The sequence below is a fragment of the Electrophorus electricus genome, chromosome 7, assembly GCF_013358815.1.
Source record: "Electrophorus electricus isolate fEleEle1 chromosome 7, fEleEle1.pri, whole genome shotgun sequence".
Lineage (NCBI taxonomy): Eukaryota > Metazoa > Chordata > Actinopteri > Gymnotiformes > Gymnotidae > Electrophorus > Electrophorus electricus.
In genome coordinates, this window is record NC_049541.1 from 3,528,851 (window position 1) to 3,545,740 (window position 16,890).

At 41.4% G+C, this 16,890-nt stretch overlaps 1 long non-coding RNA gene across 1 annotated transcript in view; it reads right to left on the reverse strand.

Annotated features, from left to right (window-relative positions):
- LOC118241728 overlaps window positions 1-14,478 on the reverse strand; it is a 16,172-nt gene extending 1,694 nt beyond the window's left edge. The window contains exons 1-2 of the long non-coding RNA XR_004776329.1: window positions 14,165-14,478; window positions 6,825-6,924 (exon numbers count right to left, since the gene is read on the reverse strand). This is a non-coding gene — a long non-coding RNA (uncharacterized LOC118241728). The remainder of the gene's footprint in view (window positions 1-6,824; window positions 6,925-14,164) is intronic.
- Between the last annotated feature and the right edge of the window lie 2,412 nt (window positions 14,479-16,890).

The window sequence follows — 16,890 nt, forward strand, 5'->3', positions numbered from 1 at the left end:
AGATGAGCTAAAGAGAGATGAGAATGAATGGACAAAGCATGTGTGTGTGTGTATGTGAGAGTGAGAGAGTGTGTGTGTGTGTGTGTGTGTGCGTGTGCGTGTACGTACGAGTGTGTGTGCGCATACGTACGAGTGTGTGTGTGTGCGTGTGTGTGCGCGTACGTACGAGTGTGCGTGTGTGTGCGTGTACGTACGAGTGTGTGTGTTTGTGCGCACGCGCGTACCAGTGTGTGTGTGCGTGCAAGTGTGTGTATGTGTGTGCATGCGTGTACGAGTGTGCGTGCGTGCGTACAAGTGTGTGTGTGTGTGTGTGCGCATGCGTGTGTACGAGTGTGTGTGCGTGCGTACAAGTGTGTGTGTGTGTGTGCATGCGTGTGTACGAGTGTGTGTGCGTGCGTACAAGTGTGTGTGTGTGCATGCGTGTGTACGAGTGTGTGTGCGTGCGTACAAGTGTGTGTGTGTGTGTGTGCGCATGCGTGTGTACAAGTGTGTGTGCGTGCGTACAAGTGTGTGTGTGTGTGCATGCGTGTGTACGAGTGTGTGTGCGTGCGTACAAGTGTGTGTGTGCATGCGTGTGTACGAGTGTGTGTGCGTGCGTACAAGTGTGTGTGCATGCGTGTGTACGAGTGTGTGTGCGTACAAGTGTGTGTGTGCATGCGTGTGTACGAGTGTGTGTGCGTGCGTACAAGTGTGTGTGTACGAATGTGTGTGCGTGTGCACAAGTGTGCAATACCATATGATTTGTCTGAGCATATTAACACATGCTGGGTTTTCAGTCCTGACCATAGTGGAATAATGAAAATTCAAAATACACGCTGAATTAAGTCAATAATCCAGGTGGTCGAAACCGAAACAAATGACATTTCAAAGTTTATTCACCAAGAAGTTATATGAGTTACATACACCTTATATGAGAATTATTTAGACAAAAAACTAACTCAAGGAACAGAGAGGTTAGTGCTACTTGCAAATGTCACTTCCTATATAAGCTCTGGTGTTTTGGATCATAATTAAAATAAATATACGGGGCATATTTTTATGATACTTACCTGCCCTGTATGTTGTGATCGGCGTGTTTCTAAAACGCTCTAGACTGTGGAACCTCCTTACCTTTGGTTTATTGTCACACTCGAACGCTAGTACAGATGAGTAATATTGGAGACAAAAATAATCACGAACGGGACAAATCAACAGTTTAGCCTAAGACGACCAATCATGGGCGTTCACACTCCTCTCCCGGTTCCACAAACACTCTGTGTGTTTGCTCTCTAACACATTGAGCTAGCCGGTGACTGACACTGACTGACAGACAGACAGACAGACAGACAGACACACACAGAGAGAGAGAGAGAGAGAGAGAGAGAGAGAGAGAGAGAGAGAGAGAGAGAGAGAGAGAGAGAGAGAGAGAGAGAGAGAGAGAGAGAGAGAGAGAGAGAGAGAGAGAGAGAGAGAGAGAGAGAGAGAGAGAGAGAGAGAGAGAGAGAGAGAGAGAGAGAGAGAGAGAGAGAGAGAGAGAGAGAGAGAGAGAGAGCTGTTAGAGGAGAGTCGTGCACATTCACCCCCACCAAGGCCGGATGCTCCCATACCCAAACCGACCAGCAGAGAAACATACAGGGCTGTGGTCTGTCACAGGGCACTGCTCCGCTGTGTAGGGGCTTCAGAAAATGCACCCTATTACTGTAAACTTATGCTTTCATTCCCCTTTTTTAATAAGCTTTTTTTCTCTGACATGTCTGGTATGCTAAGGTTTGGATAATTTTGCAATTATGTTATTTAATTTCAAAAGCCTTTTTACGAAGAGTCATTTGAATCTGTCAAAAACATATTTGAAGCAGACAATTTAATTTGAACAACCTCAGGAATTGTTTTCTTAATCGACAGTCAAGCCAGGCGCAACGTATGCAGGTATTTTCGAGCCCATGAACCCATTTAAAGAATCATCTGTGATACTAATTAAGTAATTAACACCGGTAATTTCATACCATGATTTTCCCGTAACACAATCCAGAGCGACGACCTCTGGAGACGTTTCATCAGCAACATCGGTGCGCGTCTATAAACGCAGGAACTTTCACGTACGGCGGAGGCGTAGCTGGGAGGTGAGGCGTGGTGAGGCACCATGACACCGACCATCTGCGACATCCTCGCAAACAAACAAATGTATTTATGCCGCCGCATTGTTGGCCTAGATGAAAAGCCCAGGAGCCCAGGAGTCACCTGCACTCACGGAAACCCCTACGACCGGCTCCTCTCTGCCGCGCTCTTTGCATTGCTTAAAAAGCCCGTCGAGAAGGGCCGTTCCGGGGGCGGGGCTGAGCGTACGCCGTCACCTCCGTCGCCCCGACGCGCCTCAGCCGGTTGGCACTAAACGGCCTCGCGTTGAACTAATTAGGAGGAGAGGTCCTCTTCGTCGTGTCCATCCGAATCCGCGGAGAGGAGGGTGGGGCGGAAGGGTGGATGCAACACGCTGGTTTGTATTTGCTCAAAGGACGATCTTGTGTTGTTCGAGTTTTCCAGGAACATAAAGGAGGGTAAACAAGGCTTGGGGGAGCTAATTGAGCGTGACCCGGCTGTGAGCGCTTTCTGTAGGCGGAGCCGGGGGGCTCCGCCCACAACGCTGTGCCGCCGCTAATGACGACTGTGTTATGCAAATACGAAAGCATCAGAGAATAAAAATAAATAAATAAATACATTTTAAAAAACAGGATTAAAGGCCTTTGCTTTGACAGGCAGATCTTTTGATATGAGGCACTTGTGTATGTACTCACGATTTAACATTTTAAAAAAAAAAAGAAAAAAAAAAGACAGTGCTGGTGTTTTAAACTTTACAGAGGCTGATAATTCCTCCAGGGCACAGAGACATGAAGAATCACGGTCTGAAAGATGAGGATTTAAAACCCATCACAATCTCTTTTGATACTGTGCATATTCACACCAGTATGTACTAAATAATCTGCATTCACCACCAAATGTAGGCAACTCTCTTATTTTCTCTGGCAATAGTGAATGCTGTTGGCTTTTAAACGGTGCACCTGTCCCTTACTGATGGACTGAAAAGTGTCCCTGTACCTCTCTGGCTCTCAGGAGCCCGGAAGTCGCTGAATCAGATCGGTGCTGCACTACCACTGTAAGCCTGTTGTTTTAGAACAAACTACGCTGCCCACTCAGAAATAATGTTTGCATATTTCTTCCACATTCAAAGCTGTCTAAAGACTAGGATTTAGAAAAACTTTCCTCCCAGGCCCATGTCTCTGTGCCTGACACACACACAGACACACAGACACACACACAAACACACACACCCTCTGTTGGCCCCCTATTATGGACATAGATCACAGATCTTATTGAATGACCCTCAGAAAGGCATTCCAACTAAGTTGCTATGTGTTCCACTAACAGACCCCCCCAACACACACATCAGTTTGAGTTGAGCTGCTCTTTCTATCTCACCAGATCAGTCTGCCTCTCCACCCACAGACACACACACACACATGCACAGACAGAGATGCCCATGACTCAGAGGCACATACAAGGCCAAGTTTAGCTATAGACTGTTTGCTGAGCTATAATAGTTTAAAATATACATATATATATATATATTTATTTTTTTTACAAATTTAAGAAAACTACACAGGCATTTTTCATGAACTATACAAGCCATTTGATTTAAAGAGAATATTGGGCTTTAATTAATTTGTTAGTATTCTTCAAATAAGAATAAAAAAAGTGCAATGTTTCCCCAGCTATGACCACTGGAACTGTGGTCCTGTAGGGTTGTAGGTGAGAGTTGCCGGTTTCCCTGTTGTCTGAGAGGAGTGGGAGTCGACCATCAGACAAGCTTCCTGTCTCCCCGTCCCGCAGACTAACTCGTTCGTTTGCGCGCCCTCCATATTCTCTTTCACTCTGCGTATATATTAGCCGTGTGACGTGACCCTTCCAGACTGCGCGACTGTTTCGTGTCTTGCTGGGCGTGGGAAAAAGAGTTCCGCTCCTTTCACAGCTGCCTATCTCCTCCTCCTCCTCCTCCTCCTCTCTGCTTCTCTCTCTGTGTGTCTCTCTCTCCACCCATCTACTTTCACAGTCCCCCCCACCCCCACCCCATCTCTGCACCCCACCGGTGGAGGCCCAAAAGCGCCCCCCCCCGTTACCCCTTCTCTCCATTCAGTCTCCAGTCTGCTCCTTTTCATAAAAGCGCCCCACCCAATTCCAGCTCTGCCAGACCCCCCACCCCACTGGCCTTCATAAATACATCTCATTATTCAAGCTCTGTTTTGCATAGAGACATTAAAGGGGCCAGTCTCCACTAGCTGGGCCTGCCACAGCCAAACAGGCCTGAACCTCCAGAGCACTACTTTCTTCTCTTTCGTCCTTCTCCCCTGCAGGCTAAACACTTCGTTTATTTTGTTTACAATTTAGCTTTGTTTTCCTACGCAGAAAAAGGGGTGAACTGACGTCTGGAACTTCATTTTATCTATGTGTGTGTGTGTGTGTGTGCGCGTGTGTGCGTGTGTGTGTTTGGTTTTTTTTAAGATCTTGAATTGAAAACTCTGTAAGAAAGAAGTAAAGACATAAAACTAACAGTCGTGGTATGTTGCTCAGAGGAACGGAGCATGAGCTGAAATTAGCCCTCATCTGTCTGTGTGCCTGTCAGCACCCAGGACTACAGCTTTACACGCCACGTCCTTCCTATTCACAAAATTCATTTGGAGAGATTTATTTCCTGTCGCACCACCTAATGTGGAGGGCATCATTTAAATCGACTTACGAGAGCACCGTGCGCACACAAAACCGCAGAAGTCTGGCACGAAGGACACGTCTCGCCTCACGAGAAAACTCAAATAGCTGTTGAGGTTGTGAACTCCCCTTTCGCAAGTCTAAAACACAGCATTAATTTGGAGTCCGATTTGGCATTTACATTCCGCATACTCTGAAATGCCTTCACTTGCATTCTCTAGTACTTGCTTAGAATGTTCATGTTCGAAATATTCAAAGCCAAGTAAACTTCATGGATATTGTCTGTACTATTGAAAGCCATTTTATTCATGCTCTGTGAGTTTTTGCTGTGCATTCAGTCTGGTTAACCGCGCTTTTTCACAACAAAAGACTTCATTAATGTTCAGCACTGGTGTTACAGTAGGTGACACAGATGTGTGATTGTGGGTATAATTCTAAGCTATATGTGTACTCCTGCTATCCTCCTGAGGTAGTCTTGCTATAGTTAGATAGATGTCAAGGAGAGAGTTCCCTACATCCTGTCTGGATTTAGCAAACAACAATGACTGCAAACTCTATGTGCAGACATCTGCACTTTAAATGTACGATCCGCACTGCTGTAACAGATCAGTCAGCACACTATTCCTTTATTTATGATTGTCAGACAAGGATACAATAATGTATTTTCCTAGCAGTGGTAATAAAGGTTTGTTTGCAGGTCCTTTTACTGGGAACTCTCTGGTCTTAACCCACTCTCTGTGCTGCTAGCAAAAACTGTGGTGCACCTCGCTAGGACTGCTAGACAGTGTGTCTGTCTGTGTGTCAGTGTATCTGTCCCGTGAGGGTTCAGTGCTTGCGCAGGACTGTACCGGATAAGCGGGGTCATGTAAGAGTTGGGCACGTGCACTACCAGTTTCCAGCCTGGCAGGAATGACTGTCACTGGGGCATTTTCTCCACACATTGCAGTATACCACTCCCACACTCGGTATAGGACTCACATGCATTCACACAGTCAGCCTGTAGACTGCACTGCTGGTATAGGTCTTGCAAAAATGTCACATTTCTCACAGGGGAGTAGACATAATTACACTAAAATGAAGTCCGTTATTAATAATTATCTTCATAGAAAGGATCTGTTGGCAGAAATTAGCTGAGCAGAATGTAAAGGATAAAAGAGACGATGGACGGAACATCTGAGCACGACTCAAGAAGCGTCACACGTTGAGCGTGCAGCAGTGCAGCGGGTAGTATGGTGAATATTTGAGCTCTCCCTCTAAGAGTTGTGAGGGTAATGCGCTTTTGGGGAAGCTGGGCTATAGGTCCATATGAGGCCCCGGAAACATAAAGCGAAAACTCTTCCAGTTTAAATGACCTGGGGTTTATAGCGGAAGGGAGAATCAGAAGAGAAATAAAAGCAAAGGACACTACAGATGTGGTGGAAAGCTATCCGATATAATCCAGTCTGCAGTTCGAAACTAAAGCCTAAGCGCACAGACCATCGTGAACATTGGGACGAGGCAGATGATGTAATAATGGCATGATCATGGGAGTCGTAGTTTGCCAGCTATATCAGTGTTTAAAATAGAACGTCGGTTGCAAAAAAAAAACATGTAGCTGGCAAATATGAAGTGGTCTCGTCTGGATGTAATGGTTGCATCCAATGTAGACTATGTAGACTCATAACACTGGAGTCAGAGCATGTATCTGAACTAGCATTATGGTAGAGAAAATCAGAAGATTCATTAAAAAACATTTTCACATCTTGTGTTTGGCGCCTCTAGTTCAAGTAGATTGAGCCGGTGAGTTGTTTCACATGATCGAGTTGTTTCACAACCATTTCGCAATTTTTCTTCTAACTTCATCTTCCAAAGGTTGACACACTAAGAGTGTCAGAACACACACTAAACTGGCCTAAAGCAGACAAAATCAAAGACCCAACTAATACTGATTTTAAATGAGCACAACATTGACAGCTATATTCTGTAAATGGTTTTGATCACAAGACTTTACTGTTTAGTGCATTCCACTGAACAGAATACCCATATTATCACATCATATTATCAAACCCATTTTATCCATTATACAGTCATTAAAACATTCCCTGGTTTACCTGTTATGTGGTGGTCCAAGACTTGGGGCGGGGGGCAGTGCACAAACACTGTGACTACTGAAGCATATGATGGATGGTCTTACTCCACTTGACAACAAAACTAAAATTACAAGAAAAAAAAATTAATATGAATACGATGTTCAGATGGGACGTTGGTACACTTTGATGACAGATGACGCGGTGTTCTTGAAATAGTCGTTTTTTCACCATTTTTAGCAAACAGCACAATGTCTTCCGTGGTCTTTTTCAGATATGAAAAGAAAACTTTCAGAATAATACATATTGGACTTCAGAGTGTATTACAATGTAATACATATTTTAAATCAAGGCTGCTGCAGCTCTTTCTAGTAATTTCTTAATTTAAAATATTATTTTTTAATGTTTATATCCATAGATCTCACACACACACACACACACACACACACACACACACAGTTACTAAGTAGGTTTACCCTATTATAGGCACCATTTCATCCCCAACACAGTATAAAGCATAAAGAGTCAATGTCAAGTATATATATAATAATAACCATGCAGAATATGTGGGCACCTGTAATAGCTTTATGGGTTTTACTGTGCATGGAACAGCCAGGGGCAAGACAATATTTTATGCACCGACAGACAGTTAGCTTTGAAAGACAACATTAAAGCTAAAAGTTAAAACCCGGCACCAAAACCTAGTGAGGAAACAGCCCACATCACACAATAACCACTGTGACCCCTGAAAGGTTGCTGCCACGATGCAAATGAAGAAATAAACAATTCAGAAGCAATTAAACCGAATCCAGTTGCATGGTTATAATATGCCAATATAGCACGCCTCATCTGTGAACTTAGAAAGTAAATACTGCTTATTAAAATACGATGAAAGCCTGAATAATATGGCAAATATGTTTTAATGCTGGAATGCATTAATGTTGTGAATCTTTGGGGGGGGGGTCTGAAATTTTAATATCACAAATCAGGCAAAATGTATTTGATTCCATGCAAAAGCTTCTATTAAAAAAACCTCAGCAAATTTAGTACTGGCATTTACAAAAAAAACCTGTGTAATATTGTTCTGAACAGTTTAGTTAAATATGAGTAACTGAACTGCATATATTAGCCTACAGATGTAGCCCACATAGATATGTCTTTAGTCATAAATGCAAAACATACACTACAGGACCTTCTGCAGCGATTTATAATGAGAAATGACCCTGTACATGAGCGCAGTGACATGCATATCATGTTCACAAAACAAGACATCGATATGCACATTTTAGTAATGCAATACACCGTGTGAGAACGTTCTCACCAAACCTCTACCAACATGTACATGCCCAAGTTACTGCCCAATAAATAATGCCATAATTCCATTTGTTTGTTCCTTACAGCAAATTGGAAAATTGTGTGATCTAAGAAAGCAGGTGAGGGGAAGGTACACCCTTGTTGAATAAAGGCATGACTTTAAAATGTTATTAGTCAATATAACTATGTGAAGAATTAATATCACATATCGGAAGCAATCCAGACACAAACAAAATGAGCCCCGTGCCAGTATGTAGATTGGTACGGGTACAGTCAAGGGAATCCCCTGATTCGGACTCTGTCGCTGTCCTTTCAGCACTACAAAATGAAACAAGGTACGTTTTCGCACGCATAACCTACTTATTTTGGATATTGGCAGACTGTGGTGGTTAACAACAATACTGCACGAAACAACACGTTCCTCTTAAAACCCACGTGACATGCAGCCGCGAGCCAATCCAACGATGCACCTCTTTTAACCGTTTCAGTGCGCACCGCGACCATGTAATAATGTAACCGAGACAGCAGCCACACAAAAGACTGCTTTGAAAACCGAGACGTCTGTTGAGTGCGAAACAAAGCTAGGTGTGCGAGACCTCGGACCCCCACAACGATCCACAAAAATGCATGATCTTAATACACCATCATCAACGTGCGCCATATACGCGCCACGGTTTGCATACAGGGTGTCCCCGGTTGAAAACAAGCCCACCTGCTTCGTTCTGTGCGTGTTCATCTTAGAAAGCTACGGCGGACCTGTATAGTATATACACAGTGGCAGGCATAAATAATTTTAAAACCGGAATACTGTGCAGTAGAGCTGGATGTTCATAACCAGCACAGGCGAGCTCACGCAGCCTTCGGCTCCCCAAAAAACCTTCTCCCCGCCCCTGCGCTCCTCGCGCCGTTCGGCGGATCTCGAAGTGTGTGGAATTAGTTTCTACATTCGGTTCTCTAGCTTTATGAAATTTCATAAACTCATACAGCTAGATAACCAAAGAGAAAAACTAACCCATGCATCTTAAAGGGACAGCGGCTGTAAGATGTTGCCTCCGTTGTGGCCACATGGTGCCATTGCACTTGCTAGCGCGTGAGAGGTTCCTACACGCACTGGCGCACCCTCACCAGAGAGGACTTATTTAGGACTTAGCTCACCATCGGGTATTTAAAGCCTTACCTCTGCATTTATCTCACAGGATCACTTACAAATACCCTTTTGGAAAGTCTTTTGGGAAAAGACTATTCCTATACTGGGATGATGGCACACAAAACACACACACACACACACACACACACACACACACACACACACGATTACACAGACAGACACGTAAATATCCAGCAAGTGTGTGTGTGTGTGTGTGTGTGTGTGTGTGTGTGTGTGTATATATATATATATATATATATATATATATATATATATATATATATATATATATATATATATATATATGGAGTTAGAAATGAGTGTAAATGAATCAGTTGTGTGTCTTAACGACTGTAAAAGCATCATTATGTCTTTGCCGGACTCAAACTAACAAAGACATCCTATGTGTGTTTGATTAGAACACTTTGGCGAATGCAAATGGCAACATATCAACAACGTTATCTACTTCAAGATAGATTTCTCAGAAGATACTTCTCCAAAAAAAAATCGAAAATACAAACTACATTCAAGTCGAAGCAGGGAGGTTAAAGCTATTTTCATGTTGTTCTCTTTAAAACGTAACTCTTTTTAAAAGTAAATCTTTAAAACGCAACGCACAACGTAAACCCTTACGAAACACAATCACAATCAAGTTTTATTAACATCAAACTGCACAGTGTCCAAATACTTACAGTTTTGCCTCTGATTAAATTCCACGTTCTGTTAATCCAAAGCGAATCCAATCCACAAAACCAGATATTTACAGTCATTTGGGTTGAACTAAGTCTTGAGTCACTCGTCAGTGTTGTTAGGTCTCCCCGCTATACACGGTTGTCAGCACACAGAGCCAGATTTTCAGCACCGCGTAGACAAGCCAACATAAGTGACCAGCACAACTCACACGACACGCCACGGCTCAGTACGTGTGTCCCCGCCTCCCCCTCCACACACACACACACACACACACACACACACACACACACACACACACACACACACACACACACACACACACACACACACACACACACAAAACAAAGCATGGAATTTCCCACAAAGGTAAATTAGTACAACCAGCGCCAAGACAAGTACCACTATGCTACTCCACCAAAAGTGATTTGAAATCATGTAAAAGATTGCACACTTTAGGTTTCTCATTTTCATTATGACGATTTCGATGACGTACTCTCTAGGGTATTTCTATGGAGGCGCAAGAAAATTCATCATGAACGATGATCATTATTATGACAATACAATTACTGCAAAGGAAACATCGGTGACTGATTTTGAAACGAAACTATGCTTTTAAACTTGTTCTTCCCATGTCGCGTGCGCTGAATCTGTATGATAGCAATGTTATACCTCAGACCACTCATTACATGCCATCTTTCTATAACTTTTGAGTTGTTTTTGGTACTTATTACCACGTTCTAATAGTCTGTAGCTTTTTTTAAGTGCTTTTTTTTTTTTTACTGGGTAATATATAAAAGCAACATTTGGTTAGTCCTACCTTGTAAATGCATCTTACATTTGGACTGAAAAAGTAATAACTAAATAAAAATGCAAAGATCTTTTCCCATCAACTGACAAATAGATTACCAAGCATACGGACGCAGGCATGCGCACTTTCGGGCTTGTACTCATAATGGAATCTTCCTTAGCTGCATACTTGTGATTTACAAAATGGAATGCACCACAGATAAGGTAACGGGGGTGTGGTACTCGACAGCACGCGGTGACAGTCATACAGTATGTAGGCCCTTGTAACAGCCTGCAACTCACAAAAGACTGCATTGCTCCAGACACAGCCCATGACGACCCTTTGTTAGTATTTAATAGTATGTAATTAGATATGGTTGCTCAAAAGATACATTCATAGCTTTCCTTATAGACGTGTCAATGCGTGTTTTTTTATTTCTAAAACGATTATTTGTAGAGACTTGGTTCTGGGATAAGCACCTGGACCGATCAAAAACACAGAATGACGTGGTTCTGGTCGAAAGGTAAAGGCGAGGTCTTTACAGTTATTTTTAATACCTATGTTTTTAGACCCCTTGTGGCGATCGTAGAATTAAGCCCATAGACACCGCAATGAGGTGAAAACTATAAACCACCATTTCACCTATAAAACCGGCCTAGGTGCTCTGTTATGTAAGAAGCGAAGTATCTTTTAGATATTGCTTTTTCGCGGTTTGCGGAGAGGTGTACAGTTGTTTGGTTTGGATGACGACCACCTTATCTTTTTGTTATTAAACATATATAGGCTATCGTAATTTTAATTCGGATGTTTTATGACGATGTGAGTTACAGAGTTTTATTTCTTCGTATGGGTACATGTATTCTCTTTCTTGTGTGTGTGTGTGTGTGTGTGTGTGTGTGTGTGTCTGTGAGAGAGAGAGAGAGAGAGAGAGAGAGAGATGCCATGTGTTTGGTAAATTTTTAGCTATTTTCCAGGGAAAAATTAATAATTTTACTAGGAATCTTACTTTTTGGCTTTTTTTTTTTTTTTTTTTTTTTTTTTTTTTTTTTTTTTTTTTTTTTTAGAATTTCGATTTCGAAGGGACGAATGTAGACTAAGACAATCGTGTCATTAAACTTTAAGATGTCTGTATAACTCTACAATTTCACGTTATTTTTTTAGTATATATTCACAAGACCGTATGGCTAAATATGAATTAGTTATCCATAAAAACTATAGGTCTATTATTGCCTTCTGCTTTACATTAAAAGTAAAATAATATCGAATAAAATAAAACGACAAGAAGAAGAAGAAGAAGAAGAAGAAGAAGAAGAAGAAGAAGAAGAAGAAGAAGAAGAAGAAGAAGAAATTAGATTTTAAAGAAACAGTTTTTCATCGACCTGTTGAATCGTGTGATATAAAGGCCTTGTGATTAAAAAAAGGACAAATCTTACACATGTCCTATGATCATTTTAAAGTTAAAACAAAAAACAAAACAAAACGAGCAATGGATGTATCGTTCGCGTCAGAGCCCATGGTGCAGTTTACCAAAGAAGCTGTACTGAAGCCCTGTCCTCGGTCCTGAAATTCCCTTAAACTGCTAATGAACACCGTGCAGCAGCCGATAAAATATGCAGCACGCCATACCTCATCAAACCTAATCACGTCTACAGCCAGAAGAGTTAGCACAGCAGCTCCCAAGAAAGACAGAAAAACACTAAAGCAAATGTAGAGCAGAGCTGTGTCTCGCAAAGCTTGATCCTTAGTGTGTGTGTGTGTGTGTGTGTGTGTGTGTGTGTGTGTGTGAGTGTGTGTGTGAGTGTGTGTGTGTGTGTGTGTGTGTGTGTGTGTGTGTGTGTGTGTGTGTGTGTGTGTGTGTGTAAGTTTACTTGTGTATGACAATAAGATAAGAGAGAAAATACCCTTTCAAAGTTTCTCATCCTAAAAATACAGCTCATCTTTCTTAACTCATCTATCACGCAGACTAAAAAAATCTCACTACATATAGTTACTATTTGTGTGTTTGTTTTTTTTTCTTAAAATGTTTACTCCTTAAAATTTGTATTTACAGTATTTGTTTAATCAACGGCGATCACGCAGGAAACAAACCACAAAACGGAAACATTATTACTCGTAAACAAAATACAACACACACACACACACACACACACACACACACACACACGCACGCTACTTATATCCTGCAAATCGTTTTGCTAGAAATAATTCCCAGTAATTTAATTGGGGAGATTTTAGTAACAATATGTTTTACATATGCAACCTTATACAGTTATATGGTGTATATAGGCCCTACCTGCACCTGTTGCTCGTGTAACCATGGGCTACAGGGCCCCTGAGCTAAAGTCTAAATGTTCTAAGGACCGTTAGTAAGAATATCTCACAGCAGGCATGCGATTGGTTTTGTAGAGGCTATACAGACAGCGAAGCGCGGCTACCAATGAGGTATTTGCTAACGCTGCAACTTGAGCATAATACTATATTGAACGTACTAAACACATTTTATGAACACTTAAAAAAAAAACATACAAATGTTCTCAAATCAAAATTAAATTGCTTACAAATACCTTCTCTACTATTCAGCAATAAAGGACGCCTATACAAATCTTCGGCTCAGCCATAATCAATCTATTTCTTTTGTTCCCCTCTCGAAAAATGACTCGCTGAGGAACCCTGAGAAAAAAAAATCTTCCCACAAACAAGTGACCGAGAAAAATTAGCCCCAAAGAAAAAAGTCAACATCAAGTTCAACAGCGAGCTGTTCCTCATTAGCATGAGAATATCGTCTGGGATCGGCGAGGGGCCGAGGACAAGAGAGTCTGGCGTCTCCGCCGGGCTTCCGAGGCCCCGCGACATTTTCCCAGGCCCCGTGCTCTCAACAGCCTATTAGAGCAAATCTATTTACATTGCACATCACTCATTTATTCTAGCCTTGAAAGGAAAAGAAATATATTGAGCTACGACGAAGTCCTCTGCGTCCAATAGGCCTGTTACAGCACACAATAAAAAAAAGCAACTATTGTACCAAATAAACTGATTTCTGTTGCTTAGTATTCGCATCCTGGGTATTTTTTTTTTCTTAGCTTGCCGACATTTTCAGTTTGGTCAGAGCCGACCAAATTAAAATTTTGGGGCAATCGAAGTCTAAGTGCAGGAATTCACTACAGGTCAGTTTATGAAGTGTGAATGAACATTCATTTGTTAGGACCCACTGAGTTCGATTTTCTCGTCCAAATACAGAGAATGTAACAGTAGGTTAACATACACTAAGGAGACTAGCTTTAACACATCTCGCCCATCGAAAAAGGATTAAAAGACTGTTAGGCGGAGTTGGATAAAAACAGATGAAAAGTTAAGACATAGCTAAAAGAATCTATGTTCTAGACTGAAACAAGGACCTTATTAAAGCAAAGGAGAAATGCTCACCATATTCTCAGAAGGAAAAAGTTAGGGTCGTTGATGCCTCCGTCGACTGCGCTAGTCTGCAGCGTCCTGTCGGATATTCGGTTTTAAAACCGGAGCGGAATCAGTGGAGCAGTTTCTTTCGAGCGTGTGCTGAAACTGGAATATGTAGCGCCCTCGCTCCTCAAACGCTTGTTCACTGTGATTCGTTGGCTTTTGTTCCAACCCTGCGTGAACGGAGCTCTTTGGCTTTCATTAATTTTTACGTCCTTTATGTTCCTTTTCTCGTCAGAAAACAGCCGCGATAGAGAGAGGGAGAGAGAGAGAGAGAAGGGGGGGGAGAGACTGATAGGGCAACCGCGAAAGAATGAAATAGAGCCCTAGAGGGGAGGGAGCTGAGCGAAAAGCACTCGCGCACGGAGAGAGGGGGCGAGAGGCAATCCATCAGTCCTGGCTAGGGTGGAATATTGCAGAAGATCTGAGAGCAAGGCACGCGGGAGAGCTTGGGAATAATTCGTCCGATCACTGCCATTCATACTATATTTTCACTTGGGAAGAAAAAAAAACGTCTTCTCAAACTAGTTTAACGGCATCCAATTAGTGTTCAGTCCTCTGGCTGGTCATCTTGTACCGTTTTCTAAATGACATACCGTTAACCTATGTTGGCTTTCGTTGATCTTCGCAGACGATTTCATATCCGAATTCGTCATAATAATTCTGTGTATGATTCAGAAATCACAATAACAAAAAAAAAAATCAAAAATCACTAAATTCACGTGTCAGCGATATATATATATATATATATATATATATATATATATATATATATATATATATATATATATATATATATATATATATATATATATATATATATATATATAAAGTTCATATCCCATTGATTTATAACAACACACTCATAATGCAAAAATAAATAATCTTCCAGCCGTGGAGCAGAGGACACCAGTTGGTGATGTGTCACGAGACTCCACGTTGGTGCACTTGTCGCACTATCTGGCGCAAACGCGTGACTCGCCATGTTGATTAATCCAATACCAGTCCGTCGCGCCAATGGTTGGTCGCTGCCAGTGAGGCTTCGCCGTTCTACTTCTTGCGCGGTACATTCAAACCAGCAAGCTTTTGCATACTTGAACTAACCAAGAATACCCCGGGTGTCGTCAAATAATTCGAATATTGATTATTCCTCGACGATCATATAAGACAATTAGATACCGCAAATTCATGATTGCGCAATATTTGATTATAACCTATAATTTCCAATCTAACCTTGAAGACAAGTTACCAAAACAATAGATCGTGTTCAATGTACATATCTACCGCATGTCCATTACAACCGTTAACGTGTTTAGCCTATTGCAAGCCTGTCTTCTGCACAGACACGTACTTTTACCTGTTCATACAACTAACGGGGGTTTGTAACGCTACGAGCTCTGATAGACCCTTTAGATTGTTAACTGATGGAAGCATCTCAGTGGAATAAAGTCCCTTTTTAACAGTAATTAGTTAGCAGACTGCTTTCCTTTGTTTGCAATTTTATAACATTTTATTAAACTCCATTCGTATAATGCAAAATGAAGGTTGTGTTTCTAAAAAGGCCCAGTAAATGTTCGATCAAAAAGTAGGAAAACCGGTCAGGCCCCCGTTTCTCCAAATCATCATAGCATTAACATCATCTTAAATGAAAGAGAGCCCTCGGTGTTTTACAACTCTTTTGCGAAACCCAGCCGAGCAGTTGTATTATATATAGATGTAAGAGACGTGACCTAGAGACATGTCCAGCTATCGATTATAGAGCTTCTCCTTTATAATTAATGTGCAGGAATTCCAGTTAAGGATCATTTAACGTAGTGTCATTGCACACAAATGCGTCCGGAGTGAGAAAATACACTACAAGGATTTTAAAAATAAACGCTAAAGAATAAAAAAAAATTAACTCATGCAAACAGAAGGTGTAAGCTATTGCAAGGTACAGTACATATAAGAATACTGACAAGTTAGGACATTTCTTCGTTATATATGGTTCGAGCAAAGTTAAACGAGTTAATCGAGCACAATGTTAATGGCTATTATGTGTGCCTGACTACCCAGGAAAAATCTCAAGATAACATAATTATTACAATTGAGATTTCAATGTAGTATTTGAAACTCTTCAATACACAGACAAAGATATAGCTACACACGTAGCCTAGTGTACACTCTTAAAGGTCTTTTCGCATATGATCATTCACACAGGCTACTATCTTATTTAAGGCACAAAAACGAAACACGAAAAAAACTGTGAGGTTTTTAAAATGCACGTTTATACTTTTAACATTAAGGTCCCTTCTGCTTTGCCATTACCAGTTCTTTAAGTCGGTCCAAAAGCTGATTATACTTATTATATTATGCCACTGCATTGCCGCCCATCAATTTAACTATAGGTGAAGACCTAAACATAAATGTAAAAATATTCTGAAGCGATACGGAATTGCGCAGATAGGCCTAACGCCCCCTGATGCATGTGTTTAAAATACGACCTCCCATATATTCCATTCTGAAATGAGATAATACAGTTCTGGAAGCCATTTCATTTTTACCTTAAATATTCATTCAAATAACTAGCCCAAGTTGTGTTGCATCTTTGAGCACTATAGTGTTTACTTTAGGTTTTTACACCAAGTTGTGAGTAAATGAAACTAACACAAAGAAAATACATACGCCAGAGCATCCAGTCCATTTCAATAAAAGTG